Raw genomic sequence first — 10194 nt, forward strand, 5'->3', positions numbered from 1 at the left:
CGAGTGAATTGTTGCTATTTATCGGTATCGACGAGTTTCCACCTTTTGTGTACGTTTCGTAGGGACTTAAAGGCAACGATAGCCAGGATAAATGGAATTCAACGAGTAACATTAGAATGCATGCAGCCTATTTTGCATACGTATCGCGGTTTTCTCGGTCCGCATCGCTCTGCTCCTATCGTTTGTAAGAGGTATTAGGATAAGATATTAAATATGAAATGAAAGAATTGGAGAACTACCGAAACAACAGGAGGCAGTTCCAAACAAATGTCGAGGTCAAGAAACGAAGATCTATAACACTTATGTTTCTATATTTAGTTTATGTTCCATTAGAGACTATATTTTGTTTAATGACTCATCAGTAATAAGAAAAAAGGAATTCAATTTTCTTTGTATTAACGTATCCACCGTGTACTCTTAACATTTCTGTTAGCATTCCCCATAGATAATCTAACTAACCTAGGAAACTAGTAATTTCATCGTTGTGTCCGAAGTAATATTACTTCCTCTACTTTTTAATATCTCATCACAAACGTTTTCCAAATGTTGTTCCTAAATGATCCCATACTTCCTCTACGAGACTTAACATTATTAAATATTACCAAACACACATCCGAAACAGAATATGGTAACAAACAATTTTCTAGCAATAATTCGCGGTGTTCATTGAACGTGAAAAGTATCCACATATTTATGAAGGAGTTGTACGATCGCAAAGAGTTAAGTGCCTGATCTTTTTACACACGAAAGACATCCGCAAAGAGGGCTTGGTGCGATGGTATGGGTGGAGAACCGTGGACCGTGGCGCTCGATCGTGTGTGGCACATGCTCGCACACGAGCGGCACGACGCGCGGCGTTGCGCGAGTCGAAACTGAAATGTCAGCCCGCGCTATGAATCAGATTCTGTAGTAGGAGAGATCGTCCCATTCACACACCGAGAGAGAGGGTCGCCAGCGACGATGACATCGGTAGCAGGGATAAAGACTCAGGGCTCGAGTCGACGAATCAGATAAAGTCGAACGAAGAGTTGCGAGGATATAAATCTTCCACGGAGAAGACGGTAGCCTTGCCGACGCGAAGCGTTTCAAGGAGCCGCTGTTTCCAGAGCAGGACCAAACGAGCATCTAAAGGAGGATGCTAAACGGAAAACAGCAGCGCGGACGTTTATGCTCCCAGCCTTATTTATTTATTTTGACGAATGACTTATTTTGAAGAATTAGTCATATTGAACAGTGTAACTATGGAACCACGTAGTTCATCATAATGATATTTGATTTATATAAATCCTTATAAGTTCGATACTTTGCGTAAATGCGTAAAGGTGAATTACAGTCAGTCCCATATGTATTCGCACCTTCTATATCTATTGAAAAAAATTGTCTAATAAACGATAGACTTCACGATTCCAAATCAATTTTCCATTATAAATATGTACATGAATAAACTTCACACATGTATATATTTACATTTACAAATCTATTTGGAAACACGAAGCATTCATTTAAAACAGATTTATTCGATAAATACAGAGGATATTTATGGGACTATCTGTATATCACCCCCGTGATTCAATGTCCTTAGCATGTTAATGAATTACACCCATCTACTGAAATAATATATATATATTACGCAACTCGGGAGAGAATGGTTGATGAAATCTTGCGAGCATAATTTCGCGTCGGTACGTTCGCCGATTCTTTTCGCAAGCCCATGGATAGGATTAAAGGGGAAACGATCGTGGGTAGAGGAGCCCGATAGACGGGCGCGTGCAGCGTTGTACCTGACACACGATCACCGGGTCTCTCGCGCATTTATCAAGGAACAAAATGTCAGAGGAACTCATGAATCGCATCGGCGAACGAGGATCGTCCCGTTCGCATGGGGAAGCGTTGACATCCCGAGCCTTCGAGAATGTCAGTCGACTTCGCCCGTCCCATGGAAATCTCCGGTGGATCGCGAGATCGCGCGATCGTCGGTTACAAAATTGTCTCGGCGACCTCTGTGCGGCTATCGAATCGTTTCTCGACGCGAAACAAAGGCCGATAGTGGGAAACGTGGTCGTCGTAAGTGGAACGAGCTCGAGCCGAGTCCTTTCCATCTTCCCCAACGAATAAAAAAAATTGGGAAAGAAGGTCGTTAACGAGGCTCGTTAGACGAAGCTAAGTCGAAGCCAGGCAAGGCGAGGCGCGCGGGAGTAACGTCGAGATAAATCGAGGACCGCGAAACGGATGGCGGGTGACGAAAAAACGTGTACGCCTTACATAAACCGACCACGCCCTGGTGGTAACGTTCGGTGTACGCGTTAGCTAGGCGCACACGTACACAGAAACGAGGGACATGGAAGCGTTCGAACGTGGTGGCCGAAGCACGTGTACGTGTGCGGTTTCCATGCCTCCCCGGGCTCCTCTCGAAACGTGTCGATAGCTGGCTTGGATCTATGGTGCCGTGCCCTCTCCTATCGATACCCACCGCGCGGCGTTACCTTACGTGGGTGTTCGTAGGGCACCGGAACGAAAGTCTCCCGGCAGCTTGCTAAATCCTCGAAACGCGCCGAGAGATCCTATCTCGACCAATCCGGACGGCCGACCTGGTATTTCCATCGCGCGCGTTCCTGTCGATTACACGAGCACGTCCAAGCACCTCCGTTTCCCGCCATTTTCTGCAACCCTACGCGTCCGCACCCCGGGATTCTTGTGTAATTAAGTCTCGATTCGCGCTTGAGAACGCTCGCGATGGACTCCTATCGATTACAGGTAAAGACCGTGTTTCCTGCTACGAACAGCCGTTTATCTCTATCTTCTGCTTCGACTAGAACCGCTTGTAGTTTGATTTGAGATGTTTGACGAAGGATGAGAAGGCAGTGTTATCTTAAACTAAATATAATACAGATTATGTTGGCATACAACAATATGAAATTCCCTCGAACTCGTGATACTGCTGGCAGAAAAACGAGCAGTCGACATCGATGATCGTTTCCTTCGGATACATGCACGTTTGCCTTCGAGGACGATGCAACAGGGCGTCCTCGAAATTCGACGATGGATCGATCGAGCTGCCATTGCGAAAGTGAAATTAAACGCGCGCTTTGCTGTTCAGAAGGTCGGCTGCACCGAGCTCCCTCCTGTAAACACGCAATTACGGAAGATTTCCGATCGACGGACCGTGAAAAATGGATCGTTACACGAATTATTTACCATTCCGGGAACCGGTCAAGAACAGTTGTTACAGATGACGGTTCGCGAGTCGCGATTCTAAACTTTTGGAATAAGAGTTAAAGGTATATCTTATATCGATGGTAACGACTTTGCTATGAAAAACTATGTTTTTGGGAGAAATCGTGTAAGACGATAGACAGCAGAAATGCGCTGTGACGAATACGGGTAGCAAACGATTACTGAATCCCATCGAAGTTCGCATCGACTAGTTTGTATTTCTTTCTCGCGTTTAACTGTATACGAATCGAATAAGAACACACCGAACGGTTTACGTAGTGGAGCGATGCTTCGACCTCTCCGATGAACCTGAATCTTCCACGGCACGCCACGCCACGCCTTTCGCAGCCGCTGAAAATTACCACCGGTGTAACTGTATTGAGTCAAACCTCAGGATGATCTCGCATCGGCTACCGTTACGGAGAACACTCTCCCGTCCGATTCTATCGCGTGCTCGGATGCTGCTGGCCGCTTGCGGTTCTTCGACGGACGAACGAGCGCGAGGATGCTCCCCGAGCGTGTCCGTTACATCCAGAACAACGGTGCCGTTCGCGCGTTTTCACCTCGTCGTGCACCGATGCAGGCCACGGCGAACGCTTGGAGAAATTGGACGGCGACCTTGTCCCACGCGACCCTGCCCATTGATCCTTTGTTCAGGATTCGACACCGTTAACTTGCTCTTTGCGGTTTCGAGATTGTTCCATAGCGTTCTTGACATTTGCGTGAAGGAAGATGCTAGAGAGATCTAAATCTCGTGTAGTTGAACATCCTGAAGAAGCCAGCTGACGAGCAGTATCTTCTTCGAAGAACTATGGCTTACCCCTTTCCTCGAGGTGCATACACGTTCCAGTGAATATATCTGGTTGCCATTAACTAAATTACAATTGAGACTCAAAGGAACAAATGCTGAAAATAAAAAAGAATCATTTGCGATGGGTCAAATTGTCCCTTCTTATTAGTATCAACGACATCGAAGTGTTTTGTTTTCCCTCGGGTGTTGAATATTTGTAGCAAATACAGCGCGGCGTATTTAGCAATAATCTACGCGACGAATGAAAAAAAAAATTGTGATCGAATCTGCATCATGTGCGTCACGTGGCAATTCGATTTCCTGCTATTTTCCTTTCCGATCTCGATTCGATCTCGCGGATACAGTGAGTCACATAAGCGTTCGTCGTCCTTCCATTGCCGACTTCGAACTGTCCGTGTAATTTCCAGACAAATTGTTACGAGATCCGTATCGATAAATATACACACCGTGTTGATCACGATTTAGATTCATATAAAATTTTCTAAAAATAACAGTACAACTACTGATCTACGCGTGGTAGAAGTACCACAACTGAAGTTTCGGTACGCGTACAGAGTTTCCAGTGGGACTGGTAGACGATCGATTGGACGACTGCGAATCGAGGTAGCCCCCGGTTCCGATCCATCGTTTTCCGCGAAAAAATCGGCGATTTGCGAGTAAGGAGGCGATAATTAAGGCCTGGTTCGCTGCGAGGGCAACGAGCATTTCTAACGGTTGTGTGTGCCTAGCATACGTACTACGCGGCGTTACTTTCTAATTATAACAGTGCAGCGTAATTACACAACCGGCGCATAAAAGGAGCAATAATATAAGGCGTGCATATACGTACGATGTAAGTATCCGATAGCTGGGCGGATAGCGTCGGTACACGGGCCAGAGTGTCGATAATAGCGGCCGTTCAAAATCCATCCGCCAAGGGTGCGAGAGAGAAACGGAGAAGAGAGAGGGAGAGTAACTGTACCGCTGACGCGGCTGTAAAATGCGTCACGATAAATCACGGGTAATTAATAAACCCTAACGTTTCCTCTCGTGACTCCGGAGACGGCCGAAGCGAGCTCGTAAAAGCGGAAACCGCGAGCAAAAAACATTTGGCGAATAGGTCTGAATAGCGAGAAATATCCATGCCCCGAACCTAACGGTACGATATTAGAGCCGCACACCTCCAACGTATTAACCTATCTAACCTCATGGCGCTTACAGCATTGCAACTTGTTGATCGAGATCATTGTAACTTCCGAATCATGCTTTGAGAAACGGTTCTCACTGTTATTAGCAGTTATCATATATCGGCCGCAGAGGTGTGCGTGGCCACATTCCCTTTGTGACAGTCTCTTGTTAGCCACTGCGTCGGTGAGCCTAGGGTCGAGGTCAACCATGACCAACATACGGCCCGCGGGCCGGATCCGGTAATCCAGTGATCTGGTAATCGGTATTATTCGCGACGAAGTATTGTTATGGCTGCGAAGTTATAATCTTTAGATTCAGCTCTGCAGGGACAACACCAAGGAGCCGTGGCCGGTACTAAGACCAACCAGGAATCTACGAAAGTCTTAAACCGATGAAGCTTAAACAACAACATCAGGAGATGAACTCGAACTCCTCACAGACAGAGTGCGCGTCTTAGAAGTAGATTTCAGTTGCACATGAGTTGGAGGACACCTTTTGCGTACGATTTGGAATTTGTCTAACGAAGCTCGAAGGAAAGATGCACGGAACAGGTTGGTTCGCGCACGAACCACGCGTATTTTACTTGCCGTGGCGGAGTTACGAGGCAGTCCCGACGATCCCTGACTTTCTATTAATACGAGCTTCGATCCGCCAGAAAAACGGACGATAACATTCGCGGACCGATTAAAAGGACAACGGAGAAACTCGGACGGGGAGGCACACCGGCTGGAGTATCGCCACGGTGGTCCAAGGAGCAGCGCGGCGGACGCGCGAGCCGAGAAAAATCCTGATATTTCCTTGTACCTCGTTGGAACATAAATACCGTCGGTACAGATAGCGTTTAATCTCTCAATACAGTCGCAGAACGAAAGGAAGAAATATTGCGCCGGGAGACCGGATGACACGAAAAGGACGGCTACAAGAAGAAACGTGGAGAGGATGTGGGGTACGCAAGGAGAGCAACACGGGGATGCAGAAGGATGCCGTGAAAAATCGAGGTATTACCAGGTAAATTGGTCGAGGGCGAGAACACGCAGACGAGAGAGAATGAAGAACATTAAGATACAGGGATGAAGACTTTGACCTTATAAGAAACTTTGCAATTTTGGGAACAGCTGAACGTAACAGACACTTACCGTGGTTACCTCAGTTTGAAGGGTGAAACTACCCCCCAAAGGGATCTTAGATTTGTCTAATTTGAAGACAATTAGAGGTAGAAGAAAATGTCGTAATATAAGTTTGAAAATTATATATTTCCATATATATCCGCGCAGCGCCCAGGTGGTCTTGGCGTAAATAGGAAACTCGTCCTGCGCAACGATGGAGCGTAGAGCAACCGGGGAACCAGCGTCGCTATCGCGCCACAGGAGAATTTCCTACCGACGATCACTACTGACGCTCGAAACAGCACACGGACAACACTCTTCTCTCGCGCGGAGCGAAACGGATCCGATCGCTCGGCTCTGAGCTGGGACCATTCGAATACCTTGCTATTCGAATGCTATGGATAAAATTCGAACACCAGGGTATTTCAATAGAGCTACTCGAATATCATCCAAATACTTAACCCTTTGAGTGCCAAGGAGCGATATATCGCTTCTCCATACATTTGCAAAAAGGGCCAGGAGCAATTATATCGCTGCTCGAAGCTGTAAGTGCTATAACTCATAAAAAGAATCAATTTGCTTTACTGATTTATTTGTGAAAATACTTCCTTTACACAAATTTATTTTTTAGTATTAAAGGAAGTCTAACATGTTTTTGGTATTGTGCAACATTTCAGGAACTTTAAAATAGAATTGACCGAAATATACATTTTTGTTTACAATCATGCATCTCTGCTTAAAATTGCCTGGCATTTCGCGGATATGAATAAAAATTTCCTCTGGCATTCAAAGGGTTAATCAAGGCATATATTATTCGAGTATTCGGACACCGTTCAAATTTCCGTTCATTTGAAACGAAATACAGTCGGACGAGAAGTCTCAACCAGACTCGGAGTCTGGAGCTCGAGGTTCTCGCGGATCTGTTGCGAGAGAACGAGCGACGCGCGCGACGCGACGCGAGGCGACGCGACGGAGCGAGAGTGTGTTGGTCGGGCGTGGTCGCGGTGGCCATGGAATGCGCTCACTTTCACCGAGAGCGCGGCTGGACGAGGATCGAAGAGATCACGCGGCGAGAGAAAGAGAGGGGCCGATCGACGAAGGTGCACGCACACGAAACACGTCTCAGACCGTGTGCACCGCGACGCTGCAACGGAGACTGCACTTATACGTTGCAACGCAACGACTCGCTTTGTTCCTGCGTTTCAGAACTCTTTGCCTGCTCGTTTCGACAGGTTGTCCGCAGAGTATGGGTGGTACGTCGCGCAGTGGTCGAGAGCCGGAAAAAAATACAAACTATGCAAGCTGCGTTTTCACGAACCCATTACTAGATTATGATAGGTAACGAATCAATGTATCCTGTCGTATAAACATGACAATCTGAAGTCTATTTATAGAGAAAACGTATACATCAATCAAAACTATTTAATTTAACGAATTTCTTTTATACCTTCTACCATTTCAACGCTATGGCTCGGCCCAGTTTCGTGGAGGACTCTGTACACTCGTTACTCGTAATGTTTTGCACGATTCAATGTTACGATGTGTATCGCTGTTTTCAAGTATTTCGAACTTTTTTTCGGAGGGTGACCGTAATCACAGCGTGCATTCGCGAAGAGGACTATAATCACTCCCCAGTGGAGGTTAAGATTCAAGACGCACGATGGAAATCCAGCTGGATTGGTTCTAATCGACGTTTCGCCATTGTTTATCTTCGCGGCTGTGATTTATGTCGTCGATTTCTAAATCCATTAGAATCGATCGGAGAGCAGCTGCCGTTGGAAAGCGTCGCGGTGCAACGATATCACGCATCGAAATCATAGCGGCGATCGAAGGAAGGCCGTTCCAACGGATCGTTCGCTCGCATCGAAAGGAAGGCGTGTTATGGTGTATCGAAAGCGACCAAACGCATCCATCCCAGCTAATGGCTGACCGTGCTTCCGTTCACCGATGTCCCATCGCTGAATCCACCTCTACCTCCTTCGAATACCTGTCTCACCGGGTCAGCTGCAGCGAACCGAACCTATCATTACTATTCCATTTCTTTTTCGTTCATCTCCTTTCCTCCTGCAGCGCATCACTCGTATAAATCATCCTTCGGTCTATGGCAACTCCAATTACGAGCTTACCTCTAGGCGATTTAGGATGGATACTCTAATAAACGGAGTGCACCGTCTAATCGAATCAACAACTTTCCTTTTTCCAAGCATAAACTATTTAAAGAAACGAACCAAGTATTACATCATTCGAATCTAGCTTCTCGCTAACATTGTTAAGATTGTTAATGAACCAAGATGCTTACTCGTCAAAGGGTTAAGTTTATTAAGGACTACGATTGCAACATGTTAAGATTATTTCGTAGCTCCTCGAAATCATTCCGCGTAAACGAGAAAGGGCTCGTCCTGTTTGTAACAAACAAGCTATAAAAAGTTCCGTGACCCAAATCTTTACGAAGGCGGACTTTTAATTGGCAGCGGTTAACGTAAACCGTGTAAATATGGAACTCTTTGTCCGAAGGGACGACTTCGCCGAGAGGAGAGAAGAAACTTTAATTGGCCGTCGTTCACGGGTAACCAGATATCGGAACTTTCGACGACGGCGTTCCTCTTCGTCGACAGAGTTCTTAATTAGCGGCTACGTTGTCCGCGAGCATTCGCGTTTCGGGATTACGTAAAGATTTGGAACACGCGATGCATCCCGAGACATTCCCACAAAGGAGAAGACCGTGTACGAGGAGCTGAGGAGTATTTTTTTTTTGTATCGTTTAATGGTAAACCCTATAATAATTGAACACACAATAAATTCGCCAAAAAGAATAGGAGCCCATCGAAGACGAAATCATTTCCATCGAGCAAACGATCGTCTTCACACACCGAAGACGAAAGCGATCGAACGTAAACGTTCGGTGTGCATCTACCGGCCCGTGAAGGCGAGTTTCATTCATCGCCACCAATTGCGCAACGTAATTATCTCAATTACAGCGATTAAGCGCGGCATTTATCGCAGGATCGTCCGCCCTCCTCCTTGTTGGAAATAATGCGAGCAACGCCATCGTTACGCTTCGCGATTATCCACTTGGAAGATCCTCGACCGCTGCTGAACAGTTTCGAGCATCCCACGGTGAGATACTGGATTAACCCTTTCAGACCTGAATTATTGTTTCTCGTACTAATGTAATTTCATTTTTAGAGTCAACTTCGACTAAAATTAATAGGGAAAAAATAAAGAAGAAATCCTAATAGTGTAGTTTTCTAGGAAAAGTGGCCTTTTTTCGTATATACAAATAAAGACATTCGCTCTAAACGATAGTATGGGTAATTTTTAAATTTTCTGTCCTCAATTGTAGACGCCAGGTCTGAAAGGATTAACTTAATTAGCTGCAAATCGTTACTCTACGAAGGATAGATCGCATTTTTGTTCACAGATTGAGAAGAAAGAATCATTTTGGTAAAACGAAACGGCAAGAACCCCGCCTGTGCGTCGTGGCCATTATCGATAGATCGCGAGTCGGTAGACGCGCGGCGAACGCCGCGCTGCGAGTGATTTTTCGCGTCGGTTCGTCACCGACGACTGGGCATATCGGATGCACGATTAACCAATTGGCATTTTGCAGGAATAATTATATGTTATGCCTGTATACTTTTCACCCGCAGCCGTTCAACCGTGAACGCGGATAGCGGCTCTCTTCGCCGCTAAAGTGCACCAGGAGGCGAACGAGAGAGGAAGGAAAAAAGGGGACACGTTGCAACCGAGACGTTGCACCACGTCGAGCAGCAATTAGAACGCCGCAGCGTCGATGTTGGACCGCCACCGCCACGCTACATAGATCTCTATTTTTCGGCTTGGGTGTTACCGTGATTTTGCCCCATTACCGGTTCCGATGGAGTCGCCGTTTTACGA

The sequence above is a fragment of the Hylaeus anthracinus genome, unplaced genomic scaffold (assembly GCF_026225885.1).
Source record: "Hylaeus anthracinus isolate JK02 unplaced genomic scaffold, UHH_iyHylAnth1.0_haploid 12002, whole genome shotgun sequence".
Lineage (NCBI taxonomy): Eukaryota > Metazoa > Arthropoda > Insecta > Hymenoptera > Colletidae > Hylaeus > Hylaeus anthracinus.